This window comes from Symphalangus syndactylus, chromosome 7 (assembly GCF_028878055.3).
Source record: "Symphalangus syndactylus isolate Jambi chromosome 7, NHGRI_mSymSyn1-v2.1_pri, whole genome shotgun sequence".
Classification (NCBI taxonomy): Eukaryota; Metazoa; Chordata; class Mammalia; order Primates; family Hylobatidae; genus Symphalangus; species Symphalangus syndactylus.
This window is the reverse complement of record NC_072429.2, coordinates 45,039,457-45,063,145: the sequence shown is the minus strand read 5'-3', so window position 1 is coordinate 45,063,145 and position 23,689 is coordinate 45,039,457. Positions and strand designations below refer to the sequence as shown.

The 23,689-nt window shown below is 42.8% G+C and overlaps 2 long non-coding RNA genes across 2 annotated transcripts in view; both read left to right on the top strand.

Moving 5' to 3' along the window:
* Nucleotides 1-23,689, top strand: part of LOC129486245 (uncharacterized) — a 36,593-nt gene that overhangs the window by 643 nt on the left and 12,261 nt on the right. The window lies entirely within an intron of this gene.
* LOC134737106 (uncharacterized) lies at nt 11,342-22,333 on the top strand. The gene is made up of 2 exons (XR_010121692.1): nt 11,342-19,893; nt 21,915-22,333. It is a non-coding gene; the product is annotated as an uncharacterized lncRNA (long non-coding RNA).

Here is a 23,689-nt window from a genome sequence, read left to right as displayed (position 1 = left end):
CTAATGTGCTCCCCGCTGCGGGGAGGGATCATCATTCTGGGAGATGATTAAGTTTCAAATTGTTTTTCTCTGTGTTGTTGAAGATGAGGCTTTAATATGGTCCTTCCTCAGCCCGGGAGCCTGCCCCCATTCCTCTTCTCCTAGTACTCTCCTCACCAATAGGCTACGTTTGGGACCATGTCTTTTGTGGTCCTCGCCAAACTTTTATGTGTATGGGGTGGTAAGGGAGAGGGGCATAGACCTACCCTTTACTCAAAGGGGAATTTTTTTTTTTTTTTTTTTGAGACGGAGTCTCACTCTGTCACCCAGATTGGAGTGCAGTGGCGCCATCTCAGCTCACTGCAACCTCTGCCTCCCAGGTTCAAGTGATTCTCCTGCCTTAGCCTCCTGAGTAGCTGGGATTAGAGCTGCGCGCCTCCATGCCTGGCTAATTTTTTTATTTCACTAGAGACAGGTTTCACCATGTTGGCCAGGCTGGTCTCAAACTCCTGACCTCAAATAATCCGCTCGCTTTAGCATCCCAAAGTGCTGGGATTACAGGCATGAGCCACTGTGCCTGGCTAGGAATACATTTAATATAGTGGTGAGAAACACTGGTTTGGAAGTCGGACAAGTCAACATTTAAATCCTGACTCTGCCACTTACTACTCAGGTGACCTTGGATGAGTTACTTGAACTATCTGAGCCTCCGTTTCTTCATCTATTAAATGGGGATACTGTGAATTACCTCATAGAGTGTTGGTGAGGATTGAAAGTGATAAATCATGTAAAGTGGTTAGCTGGGTGTACAGCTTATGGTAAAACTCAGTGAATGTTAGTAGTTATTACTACACACATACCTTACCCTGTTTGATCCTGCTTCCCCTAGCCTCCCTGACTTTGTTCTTCTGTTCAATGTTTATCTAATGCCTACTATATTCCAGGTACTGTACAATAGAGAGTAAGTTATCCAGGAGTGAGGAAGCCGGCTTTCTTGCCTAATTGTTCCTCAAACACCCCTTCCTTTACCTCCTTCCTTCCTTTCAACTTAAGTTCACTCTCATTTTACCCTCCCACCAGCTTCCAGTCCTTCCTGCATTGTTCCTACTCCATTTTTCCTTCTTTCACTGACGTCTTATCACTTCACTTTGATTCTTATCCTCCTAATACACATACATTTTTTCACCTTCTACATTATTCTTCATCCCATTTGGGGCCATCATAGTGAAAAAAGGGCTGAATTTTTCAAACTAGCAAAGAGAATTCTGTCATGCTGTGTGTATGTGTATATGTGTGTGTGTGTGTGTCTGAGGAACACACACATTAATTCACATTCAACAGTAACTCTATAGCTGACTTCTGAACTCCTACGTTTGAACTGTGTGTTTGTTTGCCTCTCTATCCCCTCTATTTAAGCTCTTAAAATACAAGTCTATTTCTTTGCCTGCCTACCTGTCTGCTCTGTCCTTGCCTCTCTCTCTTTTGGAATTTGTTGTTTTAAACGTCTTTATTGAGATATAACTGATATACAAAGAACTACATGTATTTAATATGTATGATTTGATTAATTTGGATGTCTTTGTTATATTCTGAATGGGAATGCTTACTGGTTGTTAGTATGAGAAGCTGATTTGTGATAATGTGTTTTTGTGTTTGCTTAACTGGCCTCCTACCTATCACCATACTGGTGATGGGTTCAGGATACACTACACCAAAATGTGGCAACTTGACATTTGAGAAAACAGCAGAAGCAGGAAGGTCATTCCCACCTGTCCCTCTCCCTTCTTCCCGGAAGTGGGCCAAAAACCTCTGACCATCTTCCTCCTTTTCTCCTGAGGTAGAATATAAAACCCTAATTCCAGAGGTATCCTCCCCATACCCAGAGGAAAGGAGCATCCTTGTCCTCAAGTTACACAGAGTTACTAAGTAGAATTCCAACAAAGAGAACTTGCTAAGTTTTCTCCAGTTTACTACCACTAGACTATACCTCCTTTGTCCAATCATACTTCTGCTTGCCTGTCCACTCTTAATAAGAAATCTCAGTCTGGCCAGGCCCGGTGGCTCACTCCTGTAATCCCAGAACTTTGGGAGGCCGAGGTGGGCAGATCACAAGGTCAGCAGTTCAAGACCAGCCTGACCCACATGGTGAAACCCCATCTCTACTAAAAATACAAAAATTAGCAGGGTGTGGTGGTGCGCGCCTGAAATCCTAGCTACTCAGGAGGCTGAGGCAGGAGAATTGCTTGAACCTTGGAGGCAGAGGTTGCAGTGAACCGAGATCGTGCCACTGCACTCCAGCCTGGGCAACAGAGCGAGACTCTGTCTCAAAAAAAAAAAAAAGAAAAAAGAAAAAAAGAAAAGGAAAAGGAATCCCAGTCCATCCATTAGGGGTTTTCCTCATTTTTTTCCTTTTTTTTTTTTTTTGAAACAGAGTCTTGCTCTGTCACCCAGGCTGGAGTACAATGGCACGATCTCGGCTCACTGCAACCTCCACCTCCTGGATTCAAGCGATTCTCCTGCCTCAACATCCCAAGTAGCTGGGATTACAGACACGCGTCACCACACCTAGCTAATTTTTTGTATTTTTTTGGTAGAGATGGGGTTTCACCATGTTGGCCAGGCTGGTCTTGAACTCCTGACCTCAGGTGATCCACCCGCCTCGGCCTCCCAAAGTGCTGGGAGCCACTGCACCCGGCCCAGCTTTCCTCCTTTTAATCTTCATTGTTTGGTTACTGCTGGGAAAGTTCCATCCCAGTCGCACCAGTTTGGTGTCACAGATTAGTGGGTATGTGACTGGAAGTGTCCTACATTTCTACATTTCATGGGAAATTGGAGAAACCATTTTCACAAACACCATCCTTTACCACCTGTGGCTCTGAAGGCCTTTGTTTTCTTTAGGCTATCTTTGGGGGTGGTTCTGGATCTTGGGAGGACTGAATCTTTTTGTACCCTCTTTTGAGGACATCTCTTTCATCCATGGTTAAGTCATAAAATACTTATTGGTTTTGGGCCAGGCACAGTGGCTCACGCCCGTAATCTCAGCACTTTGGGGGGCCAAGACAGGTGGATTGCTTGTGGTCAGGAGATCGAGACCATCCTGGCCAACATGGTGAAACCTCATCTCTACTAAAAATACAAAAATTAGCCAGGCATAGAAGCGTGCATCTGTAGTACCAGCTACTTGGGAAGCTGCAGCACGAGAATCACTTGAACCCAGGAGGCAGAGGTTGCAGTGAGCCGAGATGGTGCCACTGCACTCCAGCCTGGGCAACAGAGCAAGACTCTGTCTCAGAAAAAAAAACAAAAAACAAACAAAAAAAAAAAACAAAGAAAGACTTACTGGTTTTGGTTCTCAGTCACTTGATTGCTGTCTTTGATTAAAATAAGAAAAAGGATACTTGAAAGTTTTTAATTTGTTTATTTTTTAATTTTAATTTTTTTTTTTTTTTTTTTTTGAGACGGAGTCTCGCTCTGTCGTCCAGGCAGGAGTAGCTGGGACTACAGGCGCCTGCCACCACGCCTGGCTAATTTTTTGTATTTTTAGTAGAGACGGGGTTTCACCGTGTTAGCCAGGATGGTCTCCATCTCCTGACCTCATGATCCGCCCGTCTTGGCCTCCCAAAGTGCTGGGATTACAGGCGTGATTTAATTTGTTTTTTAAATAGCTCGGCTGGGCGCAGTGGCTCACACCTGTAATCCCAACACTTTGAGAGGCTGAGGCGGGTGGATCACGAGGTCAGGAGATCGAGACCATCCTGGCTAACACGCTAAAACCCCGTCTTTACTAAAAATACAAAAAATTAGCCAGGCATGGTGGCGGGTGCCTATAGTCCCAGCTACTCGGGAGGCTGAGGCAGGAGAATAGCATGAACTCGGGAGGCGGAGCTTGCAGTGAGCCCAGATTGCGCCACTGTACTTCAGCCTGGGCGATGGAGTGAGATTCCATCTCAAAATAAAAATAAATAAATAAATAAATAAATAAATAGCTCTATGGTGGGAATTTGGTTTAATTGAAAGTTGATAGGCTGGGCGTGGTGGCTCACACCTATAATCCCAGTACTTTGGGAGGCTGATGCGGGCGTATAATGAGATCAGGGTAAGGAGATCAAGACCATCCTGGCTAACACTGTGAAACCCTGTGTCTATTAAAAATACAAAAAAAAAAAAAAAAATTAGCTGGGCATGATGGTGGCAGGCCCCTGTAGTCCCAGCTACTTGGGAGGCTGAGGCGGGAGAATGGTGTGAACCTGGGAGGTGGAGCTTGCAGTGAGCCGAGATCACGCCACTGCACTCCAGCCTGGGTGACAGAGTGAGACTCCATCTCATAAAAAAAAAAAAAAAAGTTGATATTCAGAATATATATATATATATATATATTTGAGACAAGTTCTCAATCTGTTGCCCAGGTTGCAGTACAGTGGCATGATCTTGGCTCACTGCAACCTCCACTTCCCAGGTTCAAGCGATTCTCATACCTCAGCCTCCTGAGTAGGTAGGACTACAGGGGTGCACCACCACGCCTGGCTAATTTTTGTATTTTTAGTAGAGACGGGGTTTCACCATGTTGGCCAGGCTGGTCTTGAACTCCTGACCTCAAGTGATTCACCTGCTTTGGTCTCCCAAAATGCTGGGATTACAAGTGTGAGCCACCATGCCCGGCCCAGAATATATATATATATTTTGTTGTTGTTGTTGTTGTTGTTGTTTGAGACGGAGTCTTGCTCTGTCGCCCAGGCTGGAGTGCAGTGGTGCAATCTCGGCTCACTGCAAGCTCCACTTCCTGGGTTCATGCCAGTGTCCTGCCTCAGCCTCCCAAGTAGCTGGGACTACAAGTGCCCACCACCATGCGCAACTAATTTTTTTTTTTTTTGTATTTTTAGTAGAGATGGGGTTTCACGGTGTTAGCCAGGATAGTCTCGATCTCCTGACCTCGTGATCTGCCCCCCTCGGCCTCCCAAAGTGTTGGCATTACAGGCGTGAGCCACTGTGCCTGGCCCAGAATATATATATTTTAAGGCATTTCTGTTCTGTCTATTGAACCCTGCTTTTCTCGTGGGAACTTCTCAGTTTACTGACCCTTCACCCCCTTCCCAAACTCCTTCTGACTATATTTTCTGCTAACTCTCTCCATCTTCTTCTTTCTTGAGCTTCATTGCCTCTTGGGAAGCTGAAGATCCCCCCAGACTAGCTCCTCTAAGACCTCTTCTTTCCATTTACTTCTGCTTTTCCTTCCCCCTTTTGCTTTGGTCTTTCAGTTCCCTTGAATTCTTGATATGACACCCTTCTCCCTTCCCTTTCCAGAGCCTCAATTACTTGAACTTTAGGTCTCTGGCTCTCAAGAGACTCAGAGACTCCTGAAAGTAACCACTTGAGGCTAAAAGAGAGAAGGAAAAATACTATTTGGAATCAAAAAATGGATGTTTGTCTACTTAGATGGGCTTTGGAGGCCGATAGCCACTAGATGTCTCCTCAATCACTCATCTAAAATTAGTCCACAGCCTCCATAAGATTAACCTCTGATGATAGACAAATATGTCTCCAAAACTTGCATTCTTTTTCTGTGCCATTGAGTTGTAAATTTTCTACCCTGTCTTCTTTAGAACCTAATAGCTACCTTTTGGAATACAAACTTCAGGGAGGGAATTGTCATCAGAAAAAAAAAAAAAAAAAGGAGCTATTTGAAACCAGGTAAGTAAAAAATCTTGAAAGTCTTTTCCACAAATATTAGTGAAAAACTTTAGACAACTGAGAAGGTAATCTTAACTTGTTACACCTGCCAAAACCACAATTTAGATCTAGCCATTTATTTTATAAATTAGTGTGTTTTGAATTATTGTACCTGGCACAAGGCTAACATGTTAAAAGCTGTAAGATCGGCCGGGTACAGTGGCTTATGCCTGTAATCTCAGCACTTTGGGAGGCCAAGGTGGGCGGATCACGAGGTCAAGAGATCGAGACCATCCTGGCCAACATGGTGAAACCCCGTCTCTACTAAAAATACAAAAATTAGCTGGGTGTGGTGGCATGCGCCTGTAGTCCCAGCTACTCGGGAGGCTGAGGCAGGAGAATCGCTTGAACCAGGGAGGTAGAGGTTGCAGTGAGCCAAGATTGTGCCACTGCACTCCAGCCTGATGACAGAGCGAGACTTCGTCTCAAAAAAAAAAAAAAAAAAGCTGTAAGATCTTTGCCATCTGTCCATATGTTTACATATGTATGTGTATTTGTATGTTATGCATAGCTAGTATTTATTCTACCTCTGGATAGTATTATCACATTTATTTATAAAGTTCCTTAAAGGAATTCTATTCAAATTGGTCTGGAAATAAATGAGTGCTTGTATAAAGTATTCCTAAAACTCTCAGAAATGTAGAGTCTAAGCCAGGTGTAGTAGCATGATGCTGCAGTCTCAGCTACTTCAGAAGCTGAGGCAGGAGAATCTCTTGGAGGATTCCTTGAGTCCAATAGTTCAAGACCAGCCTGGGCAACATAGTGGCCTCATCTCTCTCTCTCTCTCTCTGAAAAAAAAGAAAGAAACAGAAACTAACCCCAAGCTTTTTTGAGTTTACATGACTTGGGTAAATTTCCTTCCTTCCTTCCTTCCTTCCTTCCTTCCTTCCTTCCTTCCTTCCTTCCTTTCCTCTCTCTTTCTCTTTTTCTTTCTTTCTTTCTCTCTCTCTTTCTTTCTTTCTCTCTTTTTTTCCTTCTTTTTTTTTTTTTTTTTGACAGAGTTTCACTCTTGCTGCCCAGGCTGGAGTGCAATGGCGCTATCTCAGCTCACTGCAACCTCTGCCTCCTGGGTTCAAGCGACTCTCCTGCCTCAGCCTCCCAAGTAGCTGGAATTACAGGTGCCTGCCACCAAGCCCAGCTAATTTTTTGTGTTTTTAGTAGAGACAGGGTTTCACTATGTTGGCCAGGCTGGTCTTGAACTCCTGACCTCACGAACTGCCCGCCTTAGCCTCCGAAAGTGCTGGGATTACAGGCATGAGCCACCACGCCTGGCCAACTTGGGTAAATTTTCAAGAAATAAGATTAGTTTTTAAATTGTTGGTAAAAGAAAATCAGAAATGTCTTCAGAATTGTTAGCATTAAATATAATGCAGACATACATTTTTTTCCACTTGGGTTTACTAGTCAAACAAGCTTATATTATCTCCACTTATATATTTAACTTTTAGTTTCTTTGCTTCTGTGGTATTTTTGATACTTGCCTAATTTGTCAACAAGAAAAATAACTTAAGATGGTGGCTAGCTTTGTTTAATGTCTCATGAAATTTTCATGAGCAATTTAATTCAAGCATAATTGTTAAGAACAAGTGAATTAAATGAGATATAAGTGGGATAAAAGCTTATAAATAATCTTTTCCAACAACAGTTATGTTTTATAAAACATTTCCAGTTAAAAATAATTCCAAAATTTTTTTGGCAACTTCAAAGCTTAAAGTTATACTAAATTAAATTGAGTAACAAACATTTATCAGATGGGTCATTTCTATGTAAGATATAATGCTGAAACATTAATCGCTGAACATGAGTTTATCTACTTTTGCTTCTTATTTCAGAAGAACGAAATATATTCGGGTCACAGTAAAAATGTCCTGTGCCACATTGAAAGACTGTATTATGGAGATGCATGTATTTCTAGAAATTATGAAATGGTGTTAATCTGCAGAATGTTGGTATGTGACAGTTCACAATTGCTTACTTCTTAGTTTTCACTATAAATTAAGGATACTGAAATTTAAAATTCAAATTAATATATGGAGTTAAAACTATTAGAAATTATAAGTGTAACAACTCTGTATGCAAATAATGCAAGGAAAATAAGATACATTTTTGGTAAGGAAAATTATAAGGCATGAGGATGTGTTTTTCTGTTAGGGGAAAAACGAGTAATTAATTCTGTCATAAAGTAGAATGACTGATCTTCCCAGAATGAGAAAGAGAAAAATGTAGGGAAAGAAATGTTGATGGATATATATATATATATATTTTTTTTTTTTTTTTTTGAGATGGAGTCTCACTCCGTCACCCAGGCTGTAGTGCAGTGGCATGATCTCAGCTCACTGCAACCTCCGCCTCCCGGGTACAAGCGATTCTTCTGCCTCAGCCTCCCAAGTAGCTGGGACTACAGGTGGTGTGCCACCACACCCGGCTCATTTTGTATTTTTTTGGTAGAGAAGGGGTTTCACCATGTTGGCCAGGTTGGTCTCAAATGGCTGACCTTGTGATCTACCCACCTCAGCCTCCCAAAGTGCTGGAATTGCAGACATGAGCCACCGCGGCCGGCTTTATGGATATTTTTTAAAGGTTGTAATGGGTTTGAGGAAGGAAATCTTAGGAAAGGAGTCTTATCTGGTGTAATCAAAGCTATCCGAGACTGGATAGATTTATTCAGAAGACATTTTTAAAATTAGCCTTAGTATTAATAGTACACTGATGCAAAACTAGAATTTGGTCTCCTCTGTCAAAGACAAAGTTTTGGCCTGGCGCAGTGGCTCACGCCTGTAGTCCCAGCACTTTGGGAGGCCAAGGCGGGTGGATTACCTGAGGTCAGGAGTTCGAGATCAGCCTGGGTAACACAGTGAAACCCCGTCTCTACTAAAAATACAAAAATTAGCCGGGCGTGGTGACACATGCCTGTAATCCCAGCTACTCAGGAGGCTGAGGCAGGAGAATCGCTTGAACCTGGGAAGCGGAGGATGCAGTGAACTGAGATCGTGCCATTGCACTTCAGCCTGGGTAACAAGAGTAAATCTCTGTCTCACCATAAAAAAAAAAAAAAAAAGATAATAAAGACAAAGGGTTTTTTTTGTTTTTTTTTTTTTTGAGACTGAGTCTCGCTCTGTCACCCAGGCTGGAGTGCAGTGGCGCGATCTCGGCTCACTGCAAGCTCCGCCTCCTGGGTTCACGCCATTCTCCTGCCTCAGCCTCAACAAGTAGCTGGGACTACAGGCGCCCGCCACCACACCCGGCTAATTTTTTGTATTTTTAGTAGAGACGGGGTTTCACCGTGGTCTCGATCTCCTGACCTCGTGATCCGCCCGCCTCGGCCTCCCAAAGTGCTAGGATTACAAGCGTGAGCCACCGCGCCTGGCCTCAAGACAAAGTTTTTTTGATGCGGGGTATATTAGTTTGCTTTTGATAAGAGATTATGAAAAGTTTTTTCTTTACCTTTTAAGTAATTGGCATAGAAAACAAAGGTTTTGTGAGCTATCAAAATAATTTTTGGTGCTTCACATGGTCTCTACTAGGTCTTTGATTACTTAAGAAAATGGAGTTCTCTCTATTAAAAGAACTAAAGATTTGTTTTTAAAACTATGTAACCTTCTGTACTTGCCTTTAAAATATTTTGTTGCCACTTTGATTAAATAGATAACAAATAACCTGATTTAATCAAGAGTTTTACACCTTTTGATATTATTGACAAACTTCCCCAAATCAAATTCTAAATTAAATCTTTTTGACCTCGATCTAAATTTAGGAGCTTTTAGAGGGCCTCTGGAATATCTCAAAATAATTTATTTTCTCACCTTATAAAAAGAGAGATATTAAACTAATTTGGCTTATTTGTGTTTTTTTGTTTGTTTGTTTTTGTTTTGTTTTGTTTTTTGAGATGGAGTCTCACTCTGTCACCCAGGCTGGAGTGCGGTGGCACGATCTGGGCTCACTGCAAGCTCCACTTCCTGGGTTCACGCCATTCTCCTGCTTCAGCCTCCCAAGTAGCTGAGACTACAGGCGCCCACCACCTCGCCCAGCTAATTTTCTGTATTTTTAGTAGAGATGGGGTTTCACTTTGTTTGCCAGGATGGTCTCGATCTCCTGACCTTGTGATCCTCCCACCTTGGCCTCCCAAAGTGTTGGGATTACAGGCATGAGCCATAATTTGGCTTATTTGACATGTTAAATTTACATGGGAAACATTGTCAACTAAGAAATGATGTTTAACATTCTTTGAATTATATCTGTATGGATATATTATTAATAGGTGTTCCAAAAACTGTATAAAATTCTTAAAAATCTGATATGTTATCATATAATGTTTTCAGTCATAATTTTAGTTATGTTAAAATGTTTTATTCCACAGGAATAATCAAATTTCTTCATCAGGCCAGACACGGTGGCTCATGCCTGTAATCCCAGCACTTTGGGAGGCCGTGGCGGGTGGATCATGAGGTCAGGAGATCGAGACCATCCTGGCTAACACAGTGAAACCCTGTCTCTACTAAAAATACAAAAAATTAGCCACGTGCAGTGGTGGGCACCTGTAGTCCCAGCTACTCGGGAGGCTGAGGCAGGAGAATGGCGTGAACCCGGGAGGCAGAGCTTGCAGTAAGCGGATATCGCACCACTGCACTCCAGCCTGGGCAACAGAGCGAGACTCTGTCTCAAAAAAAAAAAAAATTCTTCATCAATTTTGTTATTATTATAATGAACTCTCATATTTTTAACCATGGCCGGTTTTTTGTTGTTGTTGTTGTTATTCACAGACAGTTGTTTTACTTTTATTCTTGTCTGAAAGTATTTGCAATCAACTATTGTCCAAAATTGCTTCTTCTTCAAGGACATTCATGAAAAAGATTTTGACAAGTACCCTGGAATAGAATGCAGGTTCAGGTTTCTGATAACTTAAAAATCATAGCATTGCACTAGGTAAGAATTTCCAAAACTCTAATGAAGAAACTGATAAATTCATGAAACTGCTAAGCAAGATCAAACAGAACAAGATTTGATTACATGGGACTGAATAAACTAATGAGGATGATTTGGGGGATGACTTTTTGTCTGAAACATTGCTGGTTCTTTAATGTTTTGTTTTCCATATTTAAGAACTTTTTTTTTTTTTCACTTTTAAGCTATCTATAGCTTAAAGCCACTTGGTAAAGCATATTTTTATAAACAGAATTGACGTCATTACTTTTTCTCCTTTCCTGATTCCTCCAGAATTCAGAAACTATTAGTATCCTTTCCTGATTCCTCCAGAATTCAGAAACTATTAGTGAGTATCCTTATTTTTATGGCAATATAGTTATTTGCATAAGTTCAAAAATAATCTGTTCCCCTTGTAGCAGAACACATTGGAAATATTGGCTATATTACCAAGGCTTTGACTGGAATGCCTATTTTCAGATATAACCAGAATACTTTAAAGAACTAAGGCTGACTTTATTTGTTTTTTTTGTTTGTTTGTTTTTTTGTTGTTGTTTTTTTTTTTTTTTTTTGAGATGGAGTCTCGCTCTGTCGCCCAGGCTGGAGTGCAGTGGCGCGATCTCGGCTCACTGCAAGCTCCGCCTCCCAGGTTCACGCCATTCTCCTGCCTCAGCCTCCCCGAGTAGCTGGGACTACAGGCGCCTGCCACCACGCCCGGCTAATTTTTTGTATTTTTAGTGGAGACGGGGTTTCACCGTGGTCTCGATCTCCTGACCTCGTGATCCGCCCGCCTCGGCCTCCCAAAGTGCTAGGATTACAAGCGTGAGCCACTGCGCCCGGCTAAGGCTGACTTTATTGATCTAGTAAAGCCCCTTAGGAAAAACTGGCTTGGTAGTCTGCATACATGGTTCCCTTACATGGTTCCCCTATATGGTTGCCTTACAGGTAAGTAAGTAATGCCACTTTTTGACAGGCCCAGGAAACTCAGGGTATTTTGGGGACTTCAAGAAGAGTGGAATCCGGCCAGGTGCACACACCTGTAATCCTAGCACTTTGGGAGACCGAGGGCGGCAGATCACCTGAGGTCAGGAGTTCGAGACCAGCCTGGCAAATATGGTGAAACCCCGTCTCTACTAAAAATACAAAAATTAGCCAGGCACGGTGGCAGGCGCCTGTAATCCCAGCTACTGGGGAGGCTGAGGCAGGAGAATTGCTCGAACCCGAGAGGCGGAGGTTGCAGTGAGCCGAGATTGTGCCATCGTGCCATTGCACTTCAGCCTGGGCAACAAGAGCGAGACTCCGTCTCAAAAAAAAAAGAGAGGAATTCACAAAAATCTATAGGTATTATAGGCAAAGTATGATGAGAAATCATTGGTTTGGCTTCCTAGACTTGAGTAGGGTTTTAAAAGTCCAATTTGAGATTCCTTATGAAAAATTCCAGCAAAGCAAACTTAAATGAGCCTATATGGCAATCACTGTTTTGCTGCACTTATGCAAATAATCAGGTTAAGTTTAATGAGATTGGGCCTATTTTGCAAACAAATTCATCTTATTTTGATCATCTTTGGTAGAAACAGAGGTGACTGTAGGTTTAAAAATTACATTTCAGAAGAAAACTAAAGTGTATCTATTATTGAATTCTAGTCCTGTTCATGTTTTTGAGGTTTTGTTTTGTTTTGTTGTTGTTGTTGTTTGAGACGGAGTTGTTTGATCTGTCGCCCAGGCTGGAGTGCAGTGGCACGATCTCGGCTCACTGCAAGCTCCACCTCCTGGGTTCACGCCATTCTTCTGCCTCAGCCTCCCGAGTAGCTGGGACTACAGGCGCCCGCCACCATGCTTGGCTAATTTTTTGTGTTTTTTAGTAGAGACAGGGTTTCACCGTGTTAGCCAGGATGGTCTTGATCTCCTGACCTCGTGATCCAGCCACCTCAGCCTCCCAAAGTGCTGGGATTATAGGTGTGAGCTACCGCGCCTGGCCCTGAGGTTTTGTTATCTACCTATAATCTGGACTTGATCTTAAATTATTCTAGTTTCCTCCAATATCTGGTTATCACTCTCCAAACAATTTCCAATTTTTCTCCCACCTTGTGACTGAGAATAACTAAAAATTAAAACTGCCCTTTTCCCAAAGCCGTGCAAGCTAAAGCTGGACAACTTCATATAGACTTTAGAGAAATCACAACAGCCATATATGAACAATTTTTGTACCTGTTGCTCTATGTGCTACTCAGAAAGTTCCCCAAACACCTCATGCAAACTGCAAACCAGGAAAATCTGTCAGCTTGTCCTTCACTGCCTGTCCCCATTCTACCATCTCAAGATGCTTTGAGCTCAAATCTAGAAATTTTTTTGACTGGCTGTCTTCCAGACTCAAAAACTGAGTTTATGGGTTGCTCTAATTGTTAATGTTTGTTTTTCTATTGTTTGTCTGGAAATGCCTCTTGTTAAATGCCTGATTGATTACACTACATAGAGGCCTAACTTTGGCAGAAGCCCGACTGCAATACCAGCTAACAACTGGAATAAGATACAACTGTTAACTATTTAACTGGACTGAGTTATTCCTGGAACTGAGAGATGGTTCAATGGGTTATGCAATAATCTTCCAACTCAGTTTTTGTGAAGCCTCTTGGGAAAGTTTCAGACAGGAGAATGATGGGGTTCAGGATACTGTACTCCAAAATATGGCAACTTGGCATGTGAAAAAACAGCAGAGGCAGGAGAACCACTCTCACCTTTCCCTCTCCCTTCTTTCCTGAAGCAGGCCATAAAACCTGGGAAGGTTGGCCAGGCGCAGTGGCTCATGCCTGTAATCCCAGCACTTTGGGAGGCTGAGGCTGGTGGATCACCTGAGGTCAGGAGTTCAAGACCAGCTTGGACAACATGGTGAAACCCCGTCTCTACTAAAAATACAAAAAAAAAATTAGCCGGGCATGGAGGCGGGCACCTGTAATCCCAGCTACTTGGGAGGCTGAGGCAGGAGAATTACTTGAACCCAGGAGGCAGAGGTTGCAGTGAGCCGAGATTGCACCACTGCACTCCACCCTAGGCGACAGAGTGCAACTCCATCTCAAAAAAAAGAAAAGAAAAGAAACTGGGAAGGTCACTCTCTGACCTTCTCCCTCCTTTCTTTCCTGAAGTAAGTCATGAAATCCTCATTCCAGAGATAACCTCCCTATACTGAAGAAAAGGGACTTCCTTGTTCTTGAAGACAGAAGAATCTGAACAGGACTTGCTAAGTCCCCCACCCGCAGTTTATTACCATTAGATCACACCCCTTTTGTCCTATCACACTTCTGCATGAGTGACCACTTCTACTCTTCCTCAAACCTAAGCCTAAATAAATACACAAGTTTTCCTGTTTTGGGGGGTCTTCATTTCCTTATGAAGGCTCCTGTGTCATGTAAATCTTATACTAAATACATTTGCATACCTTTCTCTTCTTAATCTGTTTTTTATTATTGGAATCTTGGCCATGAACCTAGAAGTGGATGAGAAAAGAAATCTTTTCTCTCCAACACAACACTGACTTTTTTTTTCTTTGTTTCTCCAAGGAGTCATTTCACAACTATTTGAGGGCCTGGTTCAGTGCAGGAAAACAAACTACTCTAGGTATTTTGAACTGAGGAGAACTTAGTGTAGAGAATTAGTGCTTACACAATCATTGAAAAGAGTTGTGGAATGGACTTCCTAAAACTGCAACAGGAGGGCGAATATGTTTGGCATGATTAGTAAGATGGGGAATCAAAAGGCCACTACTGTAACTGTTGAGTTAAAGAACACATTGTCAGAGATCTGCCATCCAGGAATTAGAAAGCAGAGATCAGGAAGCTGAATGGCTGTTGCAGGAAAACCCCATGTCTCCAGGATCCTGCTTGCCAACAGAAAGCCCAAAATAGCAGAAAGAAGTCATCTTCCTCCTTTCTGTCTTCCAGTCATACAAGTGTGCCTAATTGTAAGGGAGTCATGGAAATGTATTCTAGCTCCCCAGTCCCTGTAACACATTAGAAGAAAATAAGAATAGAGGATGCATGCCAATTGACCATATTCAATACAAACCCGCCCTTTAGGAGTCCACAGACTAGAGAGATAACACCACAATAAATGCAGGTTGAAAGGATGAGCCAGGAAGTATCTCTTTCAGACCAAGTTTAAGTGGCATGAGTCTGGGGCCTTTTTTTTTTTTTTTTTTTTTGAGATGGAGTTTTGCTCTCGTTGCCCAGGCTGGAGTGCAATGGCACGATCTCAGCTCACTGCAACCTCTGCCTCCCGGGTTCAAGCAATTCTCTTGCCTCAGCCTCTTGAGTAGCTGGGATTACAGGCATGCGCCACCACACCAGCCAATTTTGTATTTTTAGTAGAGACGGGGTTTCTCCATGTTGGTCAGCCTCATCTCGAACCTCCAACCTCAGGTGATCTGCCGGCCTCGGCCTCCCAAAGTGCTGGGATTACAGGCATGAGCCACCGCATCCGTCCCGTAGTAGTCTTAAAATGATTCCAGACCTAATTTGAAGCCATGGAGGTCAGACTCAGAATCATTAAAGGGACAAAGCTGAAGTCAGTGCACAGGGAAGAGAGGGGAACAGAAGACACCATGACCCGATGTCAAAAGCTTGGAGCTCTCACTTCCTGCAAGTGGCTGTACAGAAGGCCGCGAGTGCAGCCCCAAGTAAATAGGGCCCACCTTCAGTGGCAGCGTCTCTCTCACACTGGCTGGTCATGGTTTATGTGGCCCTTTGTGGCTTACTTGTCACCTGCCTCAAGACCATCATCATTCAGAAATGAGCCTGCATGATCATCACTGGGAGAAGAGAAATACAGAGGGAAAAGATTCAAAGTGGTCCCATCTTCCAAGCAGGAGGGCCAGGGACCCACGAGTATTTTGCTGTAGAAGGCCAAGGATCAGTTGCCTTCCAGCTGCCTGTATTTGCTTCCTCCTGCAATTCCAGATGTTTTGGCACCTCTCTTCTGTGACTCCAGGAATCAGGAGCCAGGTCCTGGTGGTTCTAAGATAAGGGAATAGTGGCAGCTTCTAAGATTGCAAATAAATCCCAAGTCCATTAAAGGGCACCACTTTATATCTGTTGAGTGAGTATGAGGTGGTCTGGTATCTCCTCGGGGCTTAAATTGAAGGCAGCCTATCCTGCTGGTTAAAAGCTTGGCTTCAGAGTCCTGTCCTGGCTCAGTTGCTTCCCAGTTGTGTGATGTTGGGCAAATTACTTACTCTCAAAATGGAAATAGTAGGACATTTTTCTCTCAAGATGGTTGTGAGGATTAATTAATTAGGTGTAACTATATATAAAGTGCTTAGCCCAGTGCCTGGCATATAGTAAGCTTTCTATAAATGGTAGCTGATAGGATTTTTGTTATTATTATCAATACCATATGTTCTTGGCAACAAACATCTCCCATCTTAATTACCAGAAAACATCTGGAATAGAAGGTTCCTCACACAAAGCTTGGTCTAGAACTATGAGCTCTTAGTCACATTCTGGAAAAGTGCAGAGCCAGACCAGGCCAGGATGCCCGTCGAGCCTGTTTCCTCCAGCTGAGAAGTTTCGGTCTGCTTCAATCCTAGTGCTGTCCCTGTGTAGTTCTACTGGGCATCTTTTTTTTTTTTGAGACGGAGTCTCATTGTGTCACCCAGGCTGGAGTGCAGTGGCATGATGTTGGCTCACTGCAACCTCCACCTCCTGGGTTCAAGTGATTCGTGTGCCTCAGCCTCCCAAGTAGCTGGGACAACAGGTGCGTGCCACCATGCCTGGCTAATTTTTGTATTTTTAGTAGAGGCGGTTTTGCCATGTTGACCAGGCTGGTCTTGAACTCCTGACCTCAAGTGATCCACCTGCCTCAGCCTCCCAAAGTGCTGGGATTACATGCTTGAGCCACCGCACCTGGCCTCTGCTGGGCATCTTAACATGCCCCAGGAGAGTTACATGGTGTCACCCTGGCAGGTGAGAAAGGAAGATACTGGTTATTCAGAGGCCCAAGATCAGAAGGATTTGGAACCATCTGTTCTGACATTTTCTGTCTGTTTTCCTTCTTCTCTAATGTCCTTTCCGCAAACCATCCAACTTCATTTTTAAAAATTAATTATTATTATTATTTTTTGAGATGGAGTTTCGCTCTTATTGCCCAGGCTGGAGTGCAATGGTGTGATCTCGGCTCACTGCAACCTAGGCCTCCCAGGTTCAAGTGATTCTCCTGCCTCAGCCTCCCTAGTAGCTGGGATTACAGGTATGTGCCACCATGCCCAGCTAATTTTGTATTTTTAGTAGAGACGGGGTTTCTCCATGTTGGCCAGGCTGGTCTCAAACTCCTGACCTCACGTGATCCACCCGCCTCAGCCTCCCAAAGTACTGGGATTACAGGCGGGAGCCACCGTGCCCAGCCATTTAAGTTTTATTGAACATCAATTCTTTGCCAGGCATTGTGCTAGCCCTGGGGGTATAGTGAAGAACAGAGAGAAAGGCAACTCCTAACCAACTGGAGTTCTCTTTCTATTGGGGCCACAAACCATATAAATGTGATCACATAAATAATCATTTAATTACAGGTTTAATCAGTGCACGGAAGGAAAATGACAGAGAGTAATGAGCATGGATAATAGGGGAACTTACCATCCCTCAATAGTAAGGGGTTGAGGGTGAGCAGGGGAGTTTGGGTCAGACCTGAAGAATGAGTAAGAGTCAGCTAGTCAAGGAGAAAGAAGTTTCTGGGTAGAAGTAGGCTCCTGCCAAAATGTTGGATGAAAACTTTATGGTGTGTTGCCTTGACTGGAGGTCTTAATTCTTAGCTGAGTACTCCCAAAATGATAAATATTTAATGGTGGAATCTTTGAGAGGCTTATGACCAGCAGATAGGATCAGGAGGCTTTCTTATTAGCCTTCAAACCAATCCATATGGCTAGGAGGCCTGGCTCTGGGTATGTAGTGTGTGTGTGTGAGCATGGGCGTGTAGGAGTGTGACTGCATGTTTGTGACTGTGAATGTCAGTGCAAGTGTATATGGATAGATGCAGAGCTATAACAGATAATTTTGGCATCTGGGCCAAGCAACAGAAATATATCTTGAAAGTCAGGCATACATCAGTTCAGGAGGGAGTTGGAGGGGAGCAGAGAGGAAAGACTGCTCTTCCACATGCACACAGGAGCCTCCTACAAATGGGTTCCCTGTTCATGACCTTAGACATTCCAGGTCAGCCATCTCTGCCAAGAGTCAGGGGCAAGCTAGCCAGCACTTCTAGAGAAGGACTGGTGCTGAAGGTGGGGGGAGGAGAAGGCTTTAAAATGTGCACAATCTTTGAGAAAATAATTCTTTAAAATGTTGGCACCCTCCACATTTTTGTTCCTGGGCCCCTGGTGAGTGTGGCTTTAAGACTCTGAATGTACATATGCATATATGTGTGTATGTGTGTGTTGACTGTGCTTATGTGTGTATGAATAGGTGTTGGGGACTACCATGTAAATTGTGATAACTAAGAGCCCCTGTGAGTTTGGAGCCAGCAGATGTGTTCCTGAACTCCTCCCCTCCCGCTTTATGTGCTCTGACACTCCCACTATGCTTATCTCTGTAGCTCTTATGAGAAGCAGAGGCTGGGATTATCTGCCTGCCAGGGCTGAGTCCCTTCATATTAACAACAGACTGAAGATGTACTGACTGCAACAAGACAAATAGAAATAATATGGTCACATTCACTTCCATTTCATAAAGCAAGTGGAACCCGGGCTCACTGCAGTGAATGAGCTTCAATAATTCATCCCAGCTGCTGATGTGATATTGACATAAAGCTAATTTAACAATGGGGGAGCCAGAGGAAGTAGGGAGCAGTTAGCCTTCACTTACAGCATGGTCACTCTGCTAGCACTCTGGTGCTATTCTGGAAAGCAGAACCCCAGAGTAGAAAAAGACCTGGGGAGGTCACTTGCCCCCTTGCCTCCTTGCAGCCAGTTGACTTTATGAAGTTGTTAGGATGGTATTTTCTTCTTGATGATACTCTTGACCTTTTGCGTCAGGAATAGAGACTTCCCACCCCCGTCTTCAGATCTGAACTTCTCAACAAAGAGATGTTTCTCAGGTCAGTCAGACTCGGGTCAGTCTCTCCAGGGAATCAAAACCACTGTCACTTTCTATGGGGTATGACAGTTGGATAAACAAGGTTGAGGGTTTTTGTTTGTTTTGAGACAAGGTCTCCCTGTGTCACCCAGGCTGGAGTGCAGTGGCATGATCTCGTGTGACTGCAGCCTCCACCTCCCTGGCTCAGGTGATCCTGCCACCTCAGCCTCCAGAGTAGCTGGGACTACAGGCCTGTGCCATCACACCCCGCTAATTGTTTCTATTTTGTTTTGTTTTTCTAAAGGAGTTTCACCACAGTGCCCAGGCTGTCTCAGACTCCTGAGTTCAACCGATCGCCTGCCTTGGCCTCCCAAAATGCTGGGATTACAGGCATAAACCACCATGCACAGCAATGTTGAGGTTTTTGCTAGAGAAAAAGGGAACCTATGGTTCATATCTTAAATGATATTCAACAACCCATTTGATTTTTTTCTTTCTCAAAAATAAAAGTCACTCATTCAACATCCAAAACATGTTTGAGTTCCTATCTTTCTTCATTTATTCAACAAATACTTAGGCCAGGCACAGTGGCTCACACCTGTAATCCCAGCACTTTGGAAGGCGGAGGTGGGCGGATCACCTGAGGTCAGGAGTTCAAGACCAGCCTGGCCAACATGGCAAAACCCCATCTCAACTAAAAAATACAAAAATTAGCTGGGCATGGTGGCAGGTGCCTATAATCTCAGCTGCTCAGGAGGCTGAAGCAAGGAGAAACGCTTGAACCCAGGAGGCAGAAGTTGCAGTAAGCCAAGATGGTGCCACTGCACTCCAGCCTGAATGACAAAGCGAGACTCCATCTCAAAAAAAAAAAAACAAAACCAAATGCTTAGTAAGCATCTCCTGGTACTAGGTGAACCAGACAGCTTGGATCCTTGCCTTCTGAAGTTTACAGTACAGCAGGAAAGATAGGCATTAAATAAATAAATGCATGAATGAATATATAATTGCAAATTGTTGCTAAGGCTGTTTATTTATATTTATTCATTAATTTAGACTTCAATGCAATGAGAGAGAATAACATTAAGGAATAGCTTTGGAATGGGAAGACCTCTCTGAACCCTGAAGGATGAGAAGTCTGGAAAAGAGAGTGGGAAGAGTAGACCAGAAGGAGGAAAAGCCACATATTTAATGTTTTGCTTCTTGCTGCAAGCAGGTGAATAAAATTTACTGGGGCCTAGTGGGAGAAAAGGAATCAGGAAAGAAAGACCTAAGTTCAAATTTGCTTTTGTCACATTACAGTTGTGTGGCCTTGGGCAAGTTACTTCTTTCAATTCTGTCACCTCATCTATAAGATAGAAATGATCGTATTTTCCACTTTATAGGATTGTTGTGAAAAATTAAGTAAAATAATGTTCTAAAGTGCTTACCAGTGTTTGGCATATGGTAAGTGTCAATAAATTACTATTACTGCTATTATGATTATCCTTAAATGTTCCAAGTTCTTTATTACCCCCAGGCTTTGGCACAGTTTGTTTCCTTTGCCTGGATCACACACTGTTCCTTTTACTCACTCATGCACATCTTTCAAGTAACAGCTGAAATGTATTTCCCTGGAAGGACTTTTCTGATCCCTAGATTAGTGGCTCTCAAACTGTAGTGCAAGTAAGAATCACGGCCAGGCGCAATGGCTCATGCCGGTAATCCCATCACTTTGGGAGGCCAAGGTGGGTGGATCCCTAGAGTTCGAGACCAGCCTGGGCAACATGGCAAAACTCTGTCTCTACAGAAAAATACAAAAAACTAGCTGGGTGTGGTAGCATGCGCATGTAGTCCCGACTACTCAGGAGGCTGAGGCACGAGGATCACTTGAGCCTGGCAGGTGGGGGTTGCAGTGAGCTGAGATCACACCCTGCACTCCAGCCTGGGTGACAGAATAAGAGCCTGTCTCAAATAAATAAATAAATGATGAGTATAAGTGATATGCACTTGTATGTGTGAGCACGCATGTGCTTAGTACAAAGCAGATTCCAAGTTTTGTCAAAGTGCCATTGTAATGTAAGATGATAACATTAGGGGAAATGGAAACCAAATGAAAGATGTGCAGGAACTCTCTGTACTATCTTTGTAACTTTTCTGTAAATCCAAAATTATTCCAAAATAAAAAGTTCATTTAAAAAGGCAGATTCCTATGCAGAAATCAAAACCACAATGCAATATCACCACACACTATCCCCCCCTAAAAAAAAGAGAAAGAAAGAAGCTGGGGGCTGTGGCTCACACCTGTAATCCTAGCACTTTGGGAGGCTGAGGCAGGTGGATCACCTGAGGTCAGGAGTTCAAGGCCAGCCTGGCCAACATGGTGAAACCCTGTCTCTACCAAAATACAAAAATTAGCCAGGCATGATGGCGGGTGCCTGTAATCCCAGCTACTCGGGAGGCTGAGACAGGAGAATCACTTGATCCTGGGAGACCGTGGTTGTAGTGAGCCGAGATCGCGCCACTATACTCCAGCCTGGGTGGCTGAGTGAGACTCCATCTCAAAAAAAAAAAAAAAAAAGAAGGAAGAAAAAAAGTGAGGATGTGGAAAACTGAAGCTTTTGTGGAAGGATAAAATGGTACAGCTGCTATGGAAAATAGTACATTGGTTCCTCAGAAAGTTAAAAATTGAATTACATATGATCCAGTAATTTTACTTCTGGATATACATTCAAAATAATTGAAAGCAGGGCCTTGAGGAGATACTTGTGTGCCCATGTTTATAACGGCATTATTCAACAATAGCCAAAGTGGAAGCAACTCAAATGTTCCTTGATAGCTGAATAGGTAAAAAAATGTGGTATGTCCATACAATGGAATATTATTCAACCCTAAAAAGAAAGGAAATTCAAACACATGCTACAACATGGATGAAACTACAACATGGAGGACATTAGTGAAATAAGCCAGTCACAAAAAGACAACTACTATATGATTCCACTTATATGAAGTACCTAGAGTAGTCCAACTCATAGAGACAGAAAGTAGAATAGTGGTTATCAGGTTCCAGGGGTAGGAGGAAAAGGGGGGTTGTTTAATGGGTATAGTTTCAGTTTTGCAAGATGAAAAAGTTCTGGGTATTGACTGCATAAAAATGTGAATGTACTTAACTGTACATTTGAAAATGGTTAAAATGGTAAAATTTATGTTGTGTGTATTTTACTCACAATCAAAACTTATTTTTTTTTAAAAAAGCAGATTCCTTGGCTTTACCTTCAGAGCTTTTGACTCAATGCAGAAATGGAAAAGCCAATCCTCAAATTCATATGGAATTGCAGGGGACCCCAAACAGCCAAAGCAATCTTGAAAAAGAAGAACAAAGCTGGAAGACTTACACTTCCTGATTTCAAAACGTATTACAAAGCTACAGTAATCAAAATAGTGTGATAGTAGCATAAAGGATAGAGATATATATCAAGGGAATAGAATTGAGAGTCCAAAAATATACTAATACAGCTATGGGGTCAATTGATTTTTGACAAGGGTGCCAAGAGCATTCAATGGGCAAAGAATAGTGTCTTCAACAAATAGTGCTGGGACAACTGGATATCCACATAAAAAAAAGGAAGAAGAAGGAGGAGAAGAAGAAGGAAGAGGAGGAGGAAGAGGAGAAAGAAGAAGGAAGAAGAAGAAGGAAGAAGAAGGAGAAAGAAAGAAGAACAAAGAAGAAAGTTGGACCCCTTACCTCATACCATATACAAATATTAACTCACTAAGTAGCTTCTGGATAGCTGAACACATGAAGAAACTTGGAGGGAAGGTGGCATGCCTAGAGATGTATGAAAGCTCTATGCCCCTTCCCACATGGCTTGCCCTATCCGTCTCTTCCATCTGGCTGTTCATCTTTAAAATACCCCTTATGATAAATGGGTAAATGCTACATGTTCACTTGGCGTCCTAGGTCAGGCATTTTGTCTCCACCAGAGCCCATGAACAAGCCCAGGAGCTGTGTTTTTTTTTCAAAGTGTGAATGAGTTATTTGTATAAAAAGGCACAGCTGCAATAAAAAAACTCTAGGAGTCTACATCGTGATTCCTCTATTAGGGATTCCCAGATGGTTCGCCAGCATTCCTATCTGCAATAGATGCTTGGAGCACTGTTGAATCTGCTGGGTCATAAGGCCCAAGCAGGAAAGCAGCTTATATCGTACCTGCAATAGCTTCAGAAACTTTTCTTGCTCTGGTCCTGTATTAGCTTTCTATTGCTATGTAACAAATTACCACAAACTTAGTGGCCTAAAACAAAAACAAAAAACAAACAAAAATTTTGAACTCATTATGTATCAAACACCTAAATGTAAGAGCAAAAACTATAAAACCTTTAGGAGAAAACATAAGGGTAAATATTCATGATTTTGGATTTGGCAATGGTTTTTTTTTTCTTTTTTTTTTTTTGAGAGAAGTCTTGCTTCCGTCCCCCAGGCTTGACTGCAATGGCTCAATCTCAGCTCACTGCACCATCCGCCTCCTCGGTTCAAATGATTCTCCTGCCTCTGCCTCCCTAGTAGCTGGGAATAAGCGCTGGCCACCATGCCCGGCTAATTTTTGTATTTTTTAGTAGAGACGGGGTTCCACCATGTTGGCCAGGCTGGTCTTGAACTCCAGACCTTAGGTGATCCGTCCGCCTCAGCCTCCCAAAGTGCTGGGATTACAGGCATGAGGCACCATGCCCGGCCTGGCAATGGTTTCTTAAACATGATATCAAAACCACATGCAACAAAAAGTAAGCATGGATACACTGGACTTCAGCAAAATTAAAAACTTTCATGCATCAGAGAACATGTTAAAGAAAGTGAAAAGACACTTTTCACTTCATTTGTCAATTTGCAAATCACATATCCAATAAACTTCTAGTATCCAGAATATATAGAGGACTCTTATAATTTGATAACAAAAAGACAATCCTTTTTTTTTTTTTTTTGAGACAAGGTCTCACTCTGTCACCCAGTGTACAGTACAGTGGCAAGATCACAG